This window comes from Rattus norvegicus, chromosome 2 (genome assembly GCF_036323735.1).
Source record: "Rattus norvegicus strain BN/NHsdMcwi chromosome 2, GRCr8, whole genome shotgun sequence".
Lineage (NCBI taxonomy): Eukaryota > Metazoa > Chordata > Mammalia > Rodentia > Muridae > Rattus > Rattus norvegicus.
In genome coordinates this window covers 95,842,907-95,860,796 of record NC_086020.1, presented here as the reverse complement: position 1 = coordinate 95,860,796, position 17,890 = coordinate 95,842,907, and the positions used below count along the sequence as shown (strand labels likewise).

The 17,890-nt window shown below is 38.9% G+C and overlaps 1 pseudogene; it reads left to right on the top strand.

Moving 5' to 3' along the window:
• The first annotated feature begins 2,227 nt into the window (after nucleotides 1-2,227).
• Hdac1-ps11 (Histone deacetylase 1, pseudogene 11) overlaps nucleotides 2,228-17,890 on the top strand; it is a 34,542-nt pseudogene continuing 18,879 nt past the window's right edge.

The window sequence follows — 17,890 nt, the reverse complement described above, 5'->3', positions numbered from 1 at the left end:
ACTAGAGCTTAATTTCCATAATTGCTGACCAGTCCACTTTGGGCGTATACCCAGAAGAGCTGACACTGGGCCTCCCATGCTCATTGCAGCACTGTCCACAACAGCCAAGAATTGGAAGCAACTAACACTCATCACAAATGAGTAAATTATGAAATTGTAAAATAAATGTATTTTGTACATTGTGGTGGTTGGGTTTTATAGGAATATAGAAAGCTAGCTAGCAGAGGCAGAAACAAGCAGGCAACATGAGCACACCTATTTCTCTCTGCTCTTAGCTGTAGGTGTAATATGATTAGCTGCCTGAGAACCTGTCTGACAGAATGGTTGGCTTGTACCTGGACCTATTATTCAAATGACATTTTTCTTCTTCCTCTGTGTTGCTTTTTGTCAGGATATATTATTGCTACAGCAAAAATGAAACTGTGGTTGGTTGGGAGCTTGCATGTATAAGAGACTGAGATATATAGTATATAGGTATTTATTTATTTATATAAAGGTATATAATTTTATGAGTCATAACAAATATGTTTATTAAAACATCAGAATACTATCTACCCTCAAAAAGGAAATTTGCAGACATTGGAAGGCATTATGCTAATTGAAGTGAGCTAGTAACACAAAAATCTAACACATTTTAACATGTTTATAGTATCTACAAAAATCAAACTCAGAAACATGAAGGGAATGCTGGTTACCAGGCAGGAGGGAGACGAACATAAGAGAAAGGGAACAAAACTTCTATTAAATAAGAGATGTGGCCTCTGCTACTCACATTACAATGTGACTGTAATCAAAACTATGTGGTATACTAAAAGATTCCTTAATGAATATTGAGAGATTTTAAATGTACTAGCAAGAACAACAAAAAATAGTACTCATGTGGATTAATGGCTATGCTATTTAGTTGAAATTCTTCAATCAGTATGCTGCAAATATCTCAAAAATTCATATTATATCCCACAATTCCTACAATCATCACTCATCGATTAAGGGTAAAAATATGTAAAAGACTGGTTATTAATAGAGAACTGGGCTTGTGGGGGAGAGCACCCTCAGGGTGTCCCCTGGGTATTATCTTCCCTCGGTTCATTTACAAAAGCTACAAGGAACAGTGAAAGAAGTGTGGCTAGGTTCACTCTTTTTCAGGGAATTTATTTTCCATTTTAAGCAGATAATAATATCGATATTTTTGTTGTTACAACAGGAATTCTTTTGATACAGATGACAAGTACTCTGAAGACAGTGAACAGGAAAATAAAAATGTAATGGCTGCTTTTTATGGTAAAAAGCTTCAATGTTTTTATAATACAGCAAATATTAAAGCAATATATTCGCTTTTATTAAATAATCAATCAGTCTTAAAATATCTGTTGAGATAAACTCTTGTCTTATCCTACCTCAGAAAAATAAGAAATTTCAACAGCTATAATTTTGGTTTATCTCATTATAAACTTTTTATATTAGGATTTAGAATGAAAAACCCATCAACTTAACATTTATAGCACAGACGGTTTTGATGAAACACATGAGCAAGCTTTGAAAATGGAAATATAACACAACAAAACTGAAGAACACAATTGCTGATTTTTACTGAGTGTAAAGCCAAAACCTTATCCCATGTCCATGCGAAAGCAAGCAACAGAAGCAGCACATGGTTCTCGGTGAGTTTGTGGAATAAACATCTCCTCTGGTAACCTCTGAATTTCTCAGTGCCAAAATGCTCTCTCATGATGAATGCTGAAGTTGCAATAGCTAATTGTGTTTCCAAAAGCTCTCTGAGCCATATACTACATCACACAGCTAATCGAAAGCAAAATCATTTTTATGGAGCAGATTGTGAAAAATCAGCCTCTGAACATAGATGTGATCGACTTAATGATTACCTTGATGGACAGCATTTCTCCTTGACTGGCATTTGTTGTGATGAGTTATGTGCCAGCACAAAGGTGCCAGTGTGGAAAGGTAGAGTTTAATTTGTAACAGAGCAACTCTTCAAAGCAAAATTAAATGAGAATATATATCTGACAAGATGAGACCTGATAAAGGATTAGATAAAGCAGCCCACTGTCTGGATCCTGCCCTACACATTTCCTCACATAGAACTAAGGCATTAACACAGCATCTTTGTCTTGTTGGATGGTGACAACAACTGATTTCCCTAAGTTTAGAAGGATGAATTAAAAAGTAGGTCATCAGAGACTGACAGGAGGGCTAGATGGCAAGCAAGATGGTGCAGACTCAGGGCACTAAGAGGAAAGTCTGTCACTACTAAAATGGCATGTTGGAAACTACTATTATGAACAAAGCCACCCAATGAAGCCTCACCAAATCCACATGACCACATTCTGATATTCAACAATGATATCTACCAAAGAAAGGAAATCTATCAGACTCACAAAACCAATGCTGACACGACCAAGTACCACAATAGTGACTACATTAAATTCTTATATTTTATTTGCACAGACAATGCATCTGAATACAGCAAGTACATGCAGAGATTCAATGTTGGTGAGGACTGTCCAGTATCTGATGGCTTGTTTGAGTTCTGTCAGTTGTCTACTGGTGGCTCTGTGGCAAATGCTATGAAACTTACTTAATAAGCAATAGACAGACCTTGCTGTGAACTGGCCTGCAGTCTGGCATTATGCAAACACGTTTGAAACATCTGACATCTGTTACATCAAGTATTTTGTCTTGGCCGTACTGGAACTGCTGAAGTATCACCAGAGGGTGCTGTACATTGACATTGATATTCACCAGTTTGACAGGGTGGAAGAAGTCTTATATACCACAGACTGGGTCATGACTGTGTCCTTCCATGAATATGGAGAGGAACTGGGGAGCTATGGCATATTAGGGCTGGCAAAGGCAAGTACTTTGCAGTAAATTACCACTCTGAGATGGGATCCATGATGACTCCTATGAAGATATTTTTCAAGTCAGTCATGTCCAAAGTAAAGGAGATATTCCAGCCTAGTGCAGTGGTCTTACAGTGTGACTCCGATTCCCTGTCTGGAGGTCAGTTAGCTTGCTTCAGTCTGACCATCAAATGGCATGTAAATGTGTAAAGTTCATGAAAAGTTTCAACTTGCCAATGCTAATTCTGGGAGGAGGTTGTTATAGCATCCATAAGGTGCTCAGTGCTGGACTTACACAAAAGCTGTGGCCCTGGACACAGAGATCCTATTGCAGTAAAATTAAAAAGGCACATTTCGCAATTGGTTCTGCAGGCACTACTTCAGGCTTTCTCCCCCACACATATTGCTCCTCACTTTCTCTTCCGGGCTCCCTCTGACCTGGGCGGTTGCAAGCTGTTCATTCACAGTTCTCTTGGTGGGTTGCCACCATGCCTGGCATACACATCTCAATTCAAGGCGGGCCCTGTAAGTCCCGCCACCACACACTCTTTTGAACTCAAGTGGTCACATGAAAGAACACATCACACAATAACCTCTGATCCAATTGATAAGATATAATTTGCCCATCTAGGCAGCACAAAATCCTATACGCATCTTCCCCTTAAAAATAGTTATAAAAACCTGTATCTATGCACAGAGAAGAATCTAAATATCTGCCGCCATGTTCTCCCAGCTCCTCCTCTTCACTCTGGCCCCCTCTCTACGGCTTCTCCCTTCTAAAACATCTGTTCCTGCCTCCCTTCCCTTTGGTCCAATGACAGGCCTTGAATTATCTTGAATAATAATCTTGTACGGTATAATGACACCAACCTACAAGATCCCTAATGAGCTACCATACGATGACTACCTAGAATACTTTGGGCCAGATTTTAAGTTTCACATCAGCCCATCCAATATGAGTAACCAGAACACAAATACATACATAAAGAGATCAAACAGAGGCTCTTTGATAATTTGAGGATGTTATCTCATGTCCCTGGGGTCCAAATGCAGGCAATACCTGATGATGCCATCCCAGAAGAGAGTGTTGATGAGGCCAAAGAAGACCTAACAATCTCCATCTGCTCCTGTAACAAACGCATTGCCTGTGAGGAAGAATTTTCCAATTTAGACGAGGAGGGAGAAGGTGGATGTAAGAACTCTTCTAACTTCAAAAAAGGGAGAAGAGTCGAAACATACTATGAGAAAGAAAAATATCCCAAGGAGAAAAAAGTAGTCACAGAAGAAGAGAAAAACCATGGAGGAGAAGTCAAAGGGGCAAAAGAAGAGGTGAAGTTAGCCTCAGCAAGGTCTGCAGCTCTATCTTCCAAATCCCTCACTTTTCCCCAGTCTCAGATTTTATATTTTTATTCTTCTGGATATTTATATAAAATATATTAAATATAATGTCTTCAATGACTAGATAGGAACCAGGTACCTGAGACTAGGGCAGTGGTGCTGGGAGAACTCTTCCCAAAGCTACCTCGTCAGTCTTGCCCTAGGTTTTATCTTTGAACTACATGTTGTCTGGGTGGAAAGAAAATAGCTGGAGGACAAAATCATGAGCTACCTAGTGTCTGCTTAGGAGCTCTGTTCAGATGGCCTTAGTAAGCATATAAGCAGGGTGACTGGGTCTTCTGGGGCTTGTTTTCAGGCTTGTGTAAAAAAATCAGCTATATTTAGATTGGTTCTGTTTATACATTCCCACTGGTCTTAGGAAAGCAGAGAAACTTACATTCATTGCCTTGCCTTCCCTCAATTCTGCAGATGAGGGTTGTTATCCTTGCTTCCATGTATATATGGCATGACCCCCAGCCAGTTCTGAAGCTAAAGGCAGGCTTATTTTTCCCCAGTCTGCTTTTATTCCATTTAAATTACATGCAAGTAATAAATAAGGTCAATTCTAGGTTAATGGAACAAGCAAGACAATAAGCAAAAATATTCAAGGAACAAGCAAAGCAAAAGTACTGTGATCACTGTTTCTAAGGGCTTATCAGGATGACCAAGATACCTGAGCAGATACTTCCTGTCCTAGCCCAACGTCATATTCTTGCCTGAAACCTACTTCTTTGTTCTAGCCAAAATCAAATTCCTTTCTGAGTTTACTTCCCTGTTCTGGTCCAATGACAAATTTCTGCCAAGCAGCCCCAAAAGCTCTTCATATCTCCTCCTTTTTTATTTTATAAACAACACTGCATCAGTCTTAGGTTGTTCTGACAAAGATGCCTTCCTTACTTATTGTGGAATATGTATTATCAAAAGCAATGCTATTCTCTCTTAGGTTGGTAAGGCTCTGTGCAGAACTTACCCATCTCTGACTGCCAACCTGTTGAATTAATAACTCTGTATGGGGGTCCATTTTTAGTTTCAGGCCATGTATTTTGGCCTTCAACATGAGATATTTTCATTTTGTGACTCACCAAACTCATGTCTTCCAGAAAGTCCCTGAAAAGCAATCAGTGTGAAGAAGTGGGACAAATCTGAGGGAAATGCTGTGCAAAACCTACACTGTCCTTAGTTGTAAAAAACAAAACTTCATTTAAAAGTTAATTCACTGAAAGTAATTCTGTAGAAAGGTGCCACTGTCATCAATACGTACCGAATGCTTTGGGCATAAAAGAAATTATGGTAGTGCAAAGAATAAAATGGAAAAAGAAACACTGTAGATTAAACTGTGTTAATTTAAAGATTACTTGGAAAGTGATAAGAAGGAAAAGTGATCTTTCAGAGAGGGTTATTTTCCTGAAGATTTCACATCCTGACTCATCAGGAGGATTATGGGACAGAATACGGATGCCTAGAGCAGGAAGAGAAGATATCCATCTCAATCAGCTTTCATTGGCTTGTACAAAGAATTCTCAGTGTATATTCTTATTATACTGTACTAGTATATTGTTTCATATATTATTATTTAGCGACTTTTTTATATCTTCTCTTTTATTTGGTTTTTAAGTCTACTGTTTCAGATATAAGTATAGCCATTACTATTTGTTTTCAGATTCTGCTTGCTTGTTATTTTCTATTCATTCCACTTCATCTATGCATGGATTTTCCAATAAGGTATCTTTCTGGTAGGAGACAAACAAATGCAATTGTTTAGTAAATTGGTTGTTCTTCATCTTTTAATTAGAAAGTCAAGCCCATTTATATTTAGGGTTATTATTGAGCAGTATTTTCTAACTTCTAAATTGTTTTTGTTTTCTTAATTGAATAACTTTTGTTCTTTTCTTTTTCATCTTACTCAAGTTAAGAATTCATTGTTATTAGTCTAAAACATTTCCTTGTTACCATTTGTTCACATATTCCTCTCATTAAGTATATTCTTTTCCAAAGATGTGTATTTGTAACTATTTTTCTTCTTTCTCCCTCTTGTTTACAATTGTATATTTTTAAATGCTCACAAATCATTTAATTTTGTTATACCTATTTTGTTCTAATAATATATAAAACAATATACTCTTTACATCTGCAAAAATAGTGAATGACCTCTTAGGAGAGGATACTTAGTCCAACAGAGGTGACTGCATGTTGTGAAGAAATCTCGAGGATCATAGCTTTCCTGAGTTCTTGATACACATTAGTATGGTTTGTGGATGAGACTTTAATTCAGATGAGTTATGCATCCTTCTACAAGTAATTACTCATCTATAGTCCTGTAACTCCAAGAAACTTGTTGATTTACCAACCTTGTGTAGAACAATGTCTTGTCCATGTTATAAATGCCTTATCTAGGGGTAAATAGAAATTTGCTCATAACTCTCAAGAAGTCACATAATACTGATGAAATTTGTCATAATGCATAAATCAATATTTTGTCCTTGCACTTGTTAACAGTATGTCTTTGTTCTGTAGTGCTAATGCTAGCATTTGACTATAAAGTGATATGGAGTTCTTTTCTCATCATGTCTATTTTAGATTTTTTATTTCTTACTTATTTTACTTTCCTACATGGTTAATTTTATTTTTCAGTATGTGAAAATATAGACCAGAAGCTTATGTTATCTTTTTGGAAAAATGGTTAATTCTATTTTGAGGATTTTTACATTAATTCCTTATCCAGAGCAAAAATTATTTAGGAAGTATTGAAATTATTGGAGAGTCTGAATGGCTTTATTGTACATATTTTATCCAAACGTTTGAGAATTTTTCTACTTTAAAGTCATTTTGTATTGTATGTGTTTAATGTATATGTCAGATAATTCTGGTACTCGGCAGATTCCCTAGTCTCTTGACGATGTCCCATAATTCTTATATACATGGTTAGTAGATTTGTTTATAGATATATGATTATAATCTCTCCTTGACCTTGTGCTTATTTTCTTCCTTTTGTTTAATCCAATTTATTGGTGATGTTTTCTAGTGTGCTTTTCTAATGGGATTTATTGCATCATGCGTTTCTCCTATTTCTATTTCACTTATTTTTAGAACCCAGTTTCCTTGATGAATGTCTCAGACATTGTCTTAGTCAGGGCTCTCTAGAGTCACAGAACTTATGGGTAGTCTCTTTATAGTCAGAGAATTGGTTGATGACTTACAGTAAGTAGCCTAACTCCCTAACAATGATCAGAAGCAGTTATGAATGAAAGTCCAAGGATCTAGTGGTGACTCAGTCCCACAAGGCAGGTGAAAAAAAGAGAGACTCTTCCTTCTTCCAATGTCCTTATGTAAATCTCTAGCAGATGGTGTGTCTGAGATTAAAGGTGTGAACCACAAAGCCTGGATCTAGTACTTGCTTTGTCCCAGGTGACCTTGAACTCAGAGATCTCTTTGCCTTAAGTTCTGGGGATTCATAGCCACTTTGCATCAAGATCTCCATACCAAGATCAAGGTCAGAAACTTGTATCTCCCAGCCTCAAGATCAAGATCACAGGTGAGCCTTCCAATTCTGGTTTGTAGTTTATTCCAGATATAGACAAGTTGACAACCACTACATATATCTAGCTATTTTCTTATCCAGATATTAAAGTATTAGTCATTATTTATACTAGACATTAGAAAATATGTGATGCACTTAAGTATTTTCTGTTAATTAGTTAATTAGTCAATCAATTATTTTTTGCAGTGTTGAGGACCAAATTCCAGGCACTTAGTTCTTAGCACTAAGCAAGCTCAATTTTGATGAGCAACATTTGCGACCAGCTCTTTGAACTTTTATTTTTGTTTACTTCCTGACACTCTTAGATCAACATCCTATATTAATACAAAGGTCTGCTGAATGTCTGTGGCACCCTACAACTAGGAATATTTATGCTCAGGTAAATGGAAGGATCTGCTTACTGGCATATGGCATGGTCTGGATCTGATATTAATATGGGGAAGAGGCCATGTTTGTGTTTTCCTACAGGATGCTGAAGAGGCATGGTGACTGCCATAGTGATTAGTGAGACATGCTGATGCTGCGATAAAGAGTGATGCTGACCATGATTTTGCTGAGTGCCCTGATAATGGTAATGGGGAAGTTGTATTGGACATAAGTTTTTGACCAGCCTTTGCTACATAATTCTGTATGGTTAAGGGCAGAAGTACTTGTGAACTCTAATAATACTTAGCTATTGGGATTTCATTGGTCTAAAAGTAAAAGTAACCTAAATTGGTGAGTTACAATGCTATGGATAAGTACGTACCAATTTATTTTACTAGAAATAGTCATGATATTGAATGAGTTTCTGTGCACCCTCAAATTTGAAAGAAGAATATCACTAAGACTCTAGTGCACAGCATTAAAATGGGAACACCTATATTTCAGACTGGACAAGATGTTTTGCCTCAAGCTTTTAGACATTGTGGGGCAGAGAACACAAAAACTGTGGAACCTGCCTTTGAAATATCAATCAAATGGAGAAGTTGTTATAATGAACCTCCTCTATCTTTAATGTGACAGGTTATTTCAACTTTGGAAATTAATTCAATATTGGAAAGAAGGAAATAACAGTGGGTATTTGGAGGACTGGTTTTGGACATTTTCAGAAACATATTTGGAAATTGGTAGCTTCCTTGCATGAAGTTATGTTTGCTGTGGATAAAAATGGAACAGGTTCTTGGGTTAGGGTAACTGTAACATCCCATGTTACCCCACTTAATCTTATACTAATTGGGAATGTTATGTTTGTTATTGGCTCTGATAATGAGTTCAGTGTTTCTTATTTTAATTGTTTTTGTCCCATTGTGTTTCTATGCTGGATGATGTTCAATTTCTAATGGTAGTATACCAACCAGCTTTTATTATGATTTCTGTTTATCTATCTGAACCCCAGTATTCTTAAAAATGCTTGGAAATATTGGAAGAACTAGATCACCCTCTGGCAAGGAACAAATGTTTGGTTGGGTTGATCATTGCCAGTGTTGTTGCTCTCATAACACATAATCAGTGTGACTATTTCTGCATTAGTTTTAGTATAAGTGGTATAAACAGCTAGCTTCATTAATCATCTTGCTAAAAATGTAACCAATGCCCTGAGCAAGATACGAATAGATGACTAGAACAAAGAATTGATCCATTATACCATATAATACAGATCATGGGAAATCGGGGTATTAGGAAAGAAATTCAGAAGTCATTTATAATGTCATGCTCAATATTTGTGGATTTTTATCACTCCAAAATATATAATGAGAGTTAACATAATTAGACCAAAGAAAAAAGGCATAATACTAATACTTCTTTGGATTTGTTAGCCCTTCATAATGAAGTTGTAAGTTTAAGAATTGCAAAGCCTGTCTCTTTTGACACTGCTTTCATTGCAAATAATATTCTTAAAAAGTTTCAGGCTGCTTTTCCTTCATGGTGCTCATTTACCCTTCTCATGTTGGATGTAACAGGACTTGGTTTTATGATCCTTCTTATGGCATGTCTATTACCTGTCCTTTTGAGAGAAACCATCACAGCTTTTACAGATATCAAAGCAGAGTTACATAGTCAATGATGGGTAAGATTGTCTTGAAAAGCTTCTCAACCTAAGCCAGGCCATGAATGCAAGATAATTCTCATGCCAATGATGCGTAAGAGCTGTGTTTTCAGATGGCAACCTAAGACAGGCACAACTTTCTGCTCTGTGATTTATAAACTAAATGACTCTTGTAGATAAAAACAATGGGTAAGATACTCTCAGAGGTGGATTAACCTAAGACAGGGCATGAATGCTAGGATTCATGTACAAATGACAGGTAAGAGCTAAACTTCTTGAAGGAACACATAAGACAGGCACAATTTCTGCACCAATTGCTGAGACAGCTTTGGATGTATACATAAAAGTGAGACCATGTCCCTGCACCCAAATTCCGTGGGGAAGAGAGTTAAACACCCAGGAGTGCAGACATCCTGAGACCCCAAGACAGACACTTCTGCACACCTCTGTCCATATCCCTGGTCCAATAGGAAACTGCAAAGTGCCTCTGGACACAGGAAGATAGGAACAGTTAGTGGCCGGTACCCGCAGTTCTGGTCTGTGCCCAGGACTGAACTGAATTGGCCAAACAGCTCTCTGCACCCAAATCCCATGGCGGAGAGAACTAGACCCACAGAAGTGTGGATACTCCAGAGAAGTCAGAGGAGAATACTGTCTGCCCACAGTTCAGACTCAAGAGAGAATTGCATAGTGCCAACTGTGCCCGCTGGTTGCAAGGACCTACACAAGCACTCAGGGGCAAGGACCCTTTAATTCCTGCCTGCGCCTAGAGCTGAAAGACAGTCACCAGGAGCTCTGGCATGCCTGAAATCAGAGCACCTATTCTCAGAAAAGGCTGAAAGAAAACAGGAAAGCAGTCTTACAGGAGTGCTGACACAAAGGCCTACAGGAGGGTCAAGTCACTCTCAGAAACATCAAGAAGAGGAAACACCAGAGACAACCCAATGGCTAGAGACAAGCACAGAACCTAAGGAACAGAAATCAAAACTACTTGACATCACCAGAACCCAGTTCTCCCACCAAGAAAATACTGGATATCCAAACACACCAGAAAAGCAAGATTTAGATTTAAGATCACATTTTGGGATAATGATGGAGGGCTTTAAGAAGGACATAAAGAACTCCCTTAAAAAAATGCAGGAAAATACAAGTAAACAAGTAGAATCCCTTAGAGAAGAAACACAAAAATCCCTGAAAGAATTACAGAAAACCACAACCAAACGGGTGAAGGAATTGAACAAAACTATTCAGGATTTAAAAAGGGAAATAGAAACAATAAAGAAAGCACAAAGGGAAAACCTAAAGGGATTCTTATGTAACTTTCAGAGAAGGACTCAGTGCTGGCTAGTTTTAAGCCAACTTGTTACATGCTAAAGTCCTCTAAGAAGAGGGAAACATGATTGATAAATACATTTAGAAGATCGGGCTATACACAAACAAATGTGTCGGCTACTTTCTAATTAGTGATTGATGGGAGAGAGACCAGACCACTGTGGGTGGGACCATCCCAGAGATGGTGGTCCTGGGTTCTATAAAAAAGCAGGCTGAGTAAATTATGAGCAGGTGAATAAGTAGCACTTTTCTATGCCCTCTACATGAACTCCTGCCTACATGTTCCTGCCTTCTTTGTGTTCCTGTCATGACTTTCTTCAGTTATGTACTGTAATGTGGACGTGTAATCCAAACCAACCCTTTTTTCCTCAACTTGCTTTTGGACATGGTGTTTCATCACATCAAGAGTAACCCTAAGCAAGACAGATGGTATAGCTAATCCTAGTCTCAGGAACTCTAGGAAAAACTAGCAGAGTAGTTCCTTTCTAAATAATCTTAGATGAAAGTATAAAGCCTGACCAACATCTTATGGTTTAGTTGTACACATATATAATTTAAAATTTGAAGGAAAAAGAGATTTAAAAAACTGACAAATAGTGAGAAAACAATCCTATTTCAAAGGAATAAAGTCTTAAATGAAACAAAATGAGAATGAATAATGAAAATATCATTTGTATACATAGATTTTATTTATGATATTCATTTAAAAATTAGTAGCAAAATGTTAATGATAGGTGGCTGCTACATAGGACAGAGTTGAGTGAGATCTGAACTAATTGAGCTGTTCATATAATATTGTAGCAGTGGTCATAAACCAGAGACAAAGACAAAAGAAACGTATATTACAAATCTTTTCAACTCAGTCAGTGCCCTATTCTAATTGACACAATACTGTATAAAATAGTGCTCTTTTAGGCTTACTTAAATGGATGACTCCATATTAGAAGTAATATTGAGGCACAGAAAAAGAATTAATTTATTTCTAAAAGCAAAGATAGCACTACTTCATACATGTATCAAATAATACCAAGATCAAATGTACACATGACATTTTAAAAATTATATATAATTAATATATATAATATATTATATATATAATAATTATAATATATATATATATATTTTCCAGACTAAGGAAGAGCACATTACTCTGATCCAGCATCCAGGCTTCATGGATAGGAGGATACTTACAGTTATGTTGGTGAATGCCTGTGCCTCTAGGATCCTTAAAGCCCCATGCAGCTTGGCTCTGCCATTCTGAAGACTTTTTTTTTTTTTAAATTTAGAGAATACTTTATTAGTTTTTGTAATCAAACCCACGTAGATAAGACATTACATATTTAATACAGTGTGTTACCCCTGTACAAATGGAAAAAACTTAAGTTCAACATTTCTAGACCAATATGGCTGTTAATTTCTGTACAGTGCCAACTCAACACAGTAAACGGGGATACTTTTTTCCAAAGTTGACAGCACAGCTAAAGTTTCAAAAAATTCAAATTATATATCTGTATATATATATATTTATATTTATATAAAAAGACCAATAATAGCAATGTGTTATGCATCAACAGCAGCAACAGCTTTTCCAGGTTCTGCAGTCATCTGAACAAAACTGTAGAGACATCCAGCACACTCCATTAAGAAAAAAAAAAGTAAAAAAACAAAACCCGAGAAAACAGCACAGTTCTGTTACTCTTGTGGTACCTGGCACCATTTTTTTTTAAATTAGCTTCTCAATCATCATCTGGAAAGAAAACATTCTGAGCAACATCATTAAAAACAGTTCTGATAAAGCACTGTCACTACTACGTATCATAAAGCAGGTACAAGCTATTTTACATCCACAGAGGTATGATACAGTACTGTCCTACATCTATAATACTAGAGGATACAATTTAAAAGGCATTATTTGAGACTTGATTCTACTTTTCCAGCAGAGGGCCCAATGGATGGTATGACACAGCTTTGTAAAGAAACATACTCTAGACAGGATTTCCTTTCACTAGTGGCACAGTTCTAAGGATTCATTCTCTCCATGAATGTCAGCTAAAACCGTTATTAAAAAAATGAAATATCCCTAGAACAAAACCGTATAACCACCGGATTCACATGAAGATGACCTGGTGGAGACAAGCTGGACCTCACCTTACCAACAAGCTATCAAATCTGTTATGATTAAACAGTGAGACCTCCAAGGAAGGAGATGCCAAGTAGTGCTTCAAAGCTTCGGACCACAATCAAACACAGCATCCTTTTCAACAGAAGCAGAAGCTCATCTGAATATGCTCAAGGATGCTGAAATCAACATTTAATCATCTCCTCACTCATCCAGGAAGAAGGGGAGATCAGTTACTACTGTACTTTATTGTGTTCAACCAAATCACCATGTTACAAAAATAGCAAGCTGCCATAATAAAAAATAAGGCTCCTCTATCCAGCACCAGATAGCATCACTTTACTTTCAAGCCTAGAAATTGCACACTTGTATATAAACCAACCGAAGATGAGGATTGAGAGTTCATCTTGGTGGATTTTTCCTTTGATTAATATGAAGTGTCCTTCCTTATCTTTTTTGATGACTTTTAATTGAAAATTGATTTTATTTGATATTAGAATGGCTACTCCAGCTTGCTTCTTCTGACCATTTGCTTGGAAAGTTGTTTTCCAGCCTTTCACTCTGAGGTAGTGTCTGTCTTTGTCTCTGAGGTGTGTTTCCTGTAGGCAGCAGAATGCAGGGTCCTCATTGCGTATCCAGTTTGTTAATCTATGTCTTTTTATTGGGGAGTTGAGGCCATTGATGTTGAGAGATATTAAGGAATAGTGATTATTGCTTCCTGTTATATTCATATTTGGATGTGAGGTTATGTTTGTGTGCTTTTCTTCTCTTTGTTTTGTTGCCAAGACGATTAGTTTCTTGCTTCTTCTAGGGTATAGCTTGCCTCCTTATGTTGGGCTTTACCCTTTATTATCCTTTGTAGTGCTGGATTTGTAGAAAGATATTGTGTAAATTTGGTTTTGTCATGGAATATCTTGGTTTCTCCATCTATGTTAATTGAGAGTTTTGCAGGATACAGTAACCTGGGCTGGCATTTGTGTTCTCTTAGGGTCTGTATGACATCTGTCCAGGATCTTCTGGCCTTCATAGTTTCTGGCGAAAAGTCTGGTGTGTTTCTGATAGGTCTGCCTTTATATGTTACTTGACCTTTTTCCCTTACTGCTTTTAATATTCTTTCTTTATCTTGTGCGTTTGGTATTTTGACAATTATGTGACGGGAGGTGTTTCTTTTCTGGTCCAATCTATTTGGAGTTCTGTAGGCTTCTTGTATGCCTATGGGTATCTCTTTTTTTAGGTTAGGGAAGTTTTCTTCTATGATTTTGTTGAAGATATTTACTGGTCCTTTGAGCTGGGAGTCTTCACTCTCTTCTATACCTATTATCCTTAGGTTTGATCTTCTCATTGAGTCCTGGATTTCCTGTATGTTTTGAACCAGTAGCCTTTTCTGCTTTACATTATCTTTGACAGTTGAGTCAATGATTTCTATGGAATCTTCTGCTCCCGAGATTCTCTCTTCCATCTCTTGTATTCTGTTGGTGAAGCTTGTATCTACAGCTCCTTGTCTTTTCTTTTGATTTTCTATGTCTAGGGTTGTTTCCATGTGTTCTTTCTTGATTGCTTCTATTTCCATTTTTAATTCCTTCAACTGTTTGATTGTGTTTTCCTGGAATTCTTTCAGGGATTTTTGCGATTCCTCTCTGTAGGCTTCTACTTGTTCTCTAAGGGAGTTCTTCACGTCTTTCTTGAAGTCCTCCAGCATCATGATCAAATATGATTTTGAAACTAGATCTTGCTTTTCTGGTGTGTTTGGATATTCCGTGTTTGCTTTGGTGGGAGAATCGGGCTCCGATGATGCCATGTAGTCTTGGTTTCTGTTGCTTGGGTTCCTGCGCTTGCCTCTCGCCATCAGATTATCTCTACTGTTACTTTGTTCTGCTATTTCTGACCGTGGCTAGACTGTCCTATAAGCCTGTGTGTCAGGAGTGCTGTAGACCTGTTTTCCTGTTTTCTTTGAGCCAGTTATGGGGACAGAGTGTTCTGCTTTCGGGCATGTAGTTTTTCCTCTCTACAGGTCTTCAGCTGTTCCTGTGGGCCTGTGTCTTGAGTTCACCAGGCAGGTTTCTTGCAGGGGAAAAGTTGGTCCTACCTGCGGTTCCAAGGCTCAAGTTTGCTCGTGGGGTACTGCCTAAGTCCTCCCTGCGGCGGCAGCAACCGGGAAGATCTGTGCTGCTCTTTCCGGGAGCCTCCGTGCACCAGGGTTCCAGATGGCATTTGGTGTTTTCCTCTGGCGTCTGGATGTGCACAGAGTGCAGTCTCTTCTGGTTTCCCAGGCGTGTCTGCCTCTCTGAAGGTTTAGCTCTCTCTCCCACGGGATTTGGGTGCAGAGAACTGTTTATCCGGTCTGTTTCCTTCAGGTTCCGGCGGTGTCTCAGGCGCAGGGGTCCTGCCGCTCCCGGGCCCTCCCCTACGGGAACCCAGAGGCCTTATACAGTTGCCTCTTGGGCCAGGGATGTGGGCAGGGGTGGGCAGTGTTGGTGGTCTCCTCTGCTCTGCAGCCTCAGGAGTGCCCACCTGATCAGGTGGTGAGGTCTCTCTCCCACGGGGTTTGGGAGCAGAGAGCTGCTGCGGGTCGGGATCCGCGGGTATGGGGCTTCCGGTAAACACAGGAAGTGCCTGGTCCTAGAGGAATTTTGCCTCTGTGTGTCCTGAGTTCACCAGGCAGGTTTCTTGCAGGGGAAAAGTTGGTCCTACCTGCGGTTCCAAGGCTCAAGTTTGCTCGTGGGGTACTGCCTAAGTCCTCTCCGCTGTGGCAGCAACCGGGAAGATCTGCGCCGCTCTTTCCGGGAGCCTCCGTGCACCAGGGTTCCAGATGGCATTTGGTGTTTTCCTCTGGCGTCTGGATGTGCACAGAGTGCAGTCTCTTCTGGTTTCCCAGGCGTGTCTGCCTCTCTGAAGGTTTAGCTCTCCCTCCCACGGGATTTGGGTGCAGAGAACTGTTTATCCGGTCTGTTTCCTTCAGGTTCCGGTGGTGTCTCAGGTGCAGGGGTCCTGCCGCTCCCGGGCCCTCCCCTACGGGAACCCAGAGGCCTTATACAGTTGCCTCTTGGGCCAGGGATGTGGGCAGGGGTGGGCAGTGTTGGTGGTCTCCTCCGCTCTGCAGCCTCAGGAGTGCCCACCTGATCAGGCGGTGAGGTCTCTCTCCCACGGGGTTTGGGAGCAGAGAGCTGCTGCGGGCCGGGATCCGCGGGTGTGGGGCTTCCGGTAAACACAGGAAGTCCCTGAAGACGTTTTGTAACCTGCATATATACTTATGATATATTTAATGTGTGAGGTATAATGTGTGTCAATATTAATAGTTAAAACTAGAATAAATGAAATGTTTTCCAATGGTCATCTATCATGGGAAATATGACCTACTTGGCAAATTGTAGCCAAAGAAACAGACACAGATCATTAATTTATTACTTTTTATTAAAATCTGACCTTACAAGGAGATATGAAGATGTCCATGAATGGTTCCACCACAGCATGCTCAAGACAGTATCTTAAAGAACAGATCAAGAAGATTAAAGATTGAATTCATAAAACAAAACAAAGTAAAACAAAATAAAATGAACAAAAAACCCAGGGAAGAAACTAAAACTCTTTCTTTAGCTGTGTTTCAGGAAGAAAACATAAATAAATAAATGATGAAACACTTGGTCAGTTGCTAGTGGGGAAAGGAGGCACGATTACGGGAATATCTTCTACACATCCAACAGCCTGCTGAGAAACCTTATATAACCTTCATTAGGAGGAAAGCTACAAGGTGTTCTTGTTAATTACATTTTACACTGGGGGAGTGAGGATGGTGTGGGACTCAGGCAATTGGCTGAGGTTATCTGCAAAGGAAATCAAATTGTTGGAACTTACATGGTCTTGGCTTTAGGTATGACAGGGCAACTGGGAATAATAGCATTCAGTTCACTTTCCTCTTTTCTATCAGAGAAGCAGATCTTCAAACTGAGGAGAAAGAATGTTGGCAGAATGTTTTAAGTGTTTGAGAATATAATAAATATAATACTTTGTAATGTTTATGCATCTTAGGCAAATCTAAAACCTTAGTGTTATGCAGATCAAATCTTTTGCAACATTTGTCACAGTAGAATCCAAGGCATGGTCTTTTTGGACAAGTTCCCACATTTCTGAAGAAAGACTTTCTCCCTCTCTCTCTCTCCCCCTCCCTCTCTGTCTGTCTGTCTGTCTGTCTGTCTGTCTGTCTGCCTCTTTAGGAAAATACATTTTTATTTATCTACTAAGGTTTTAAAAATAATTATTTAATTTATACTTATTCACTTTACACTCTGCTTACTGTCTTGTTCCCTGTCACCAGGTCCACAATCCTCCCCTCCCCCCTCCCCTCCCATTCTCCTCTGAGCAGGTGGGGGTCCTCTCAGTATCACCCACTCTGGCACCTCAAGTTTTTGTGAGGCTAGGCTCTTCCTCTTCCACTGAGGCCAGACAAGGCAGCCCAGCTAGAAGATCATATCTCAAGTAGAGGCAACAGATTTTGGAATATGACCTAGTTCCACTTGTGTGAGACCTACATGAAGAGCAAGCTGCATATCCAGTACATATGTGCAGTGAAGCCTAGGTCCAGCCCATGTATGGTTTTTGGTTCATGATTCACTCTCTGAGAGCCCCAAGTGTTCAGG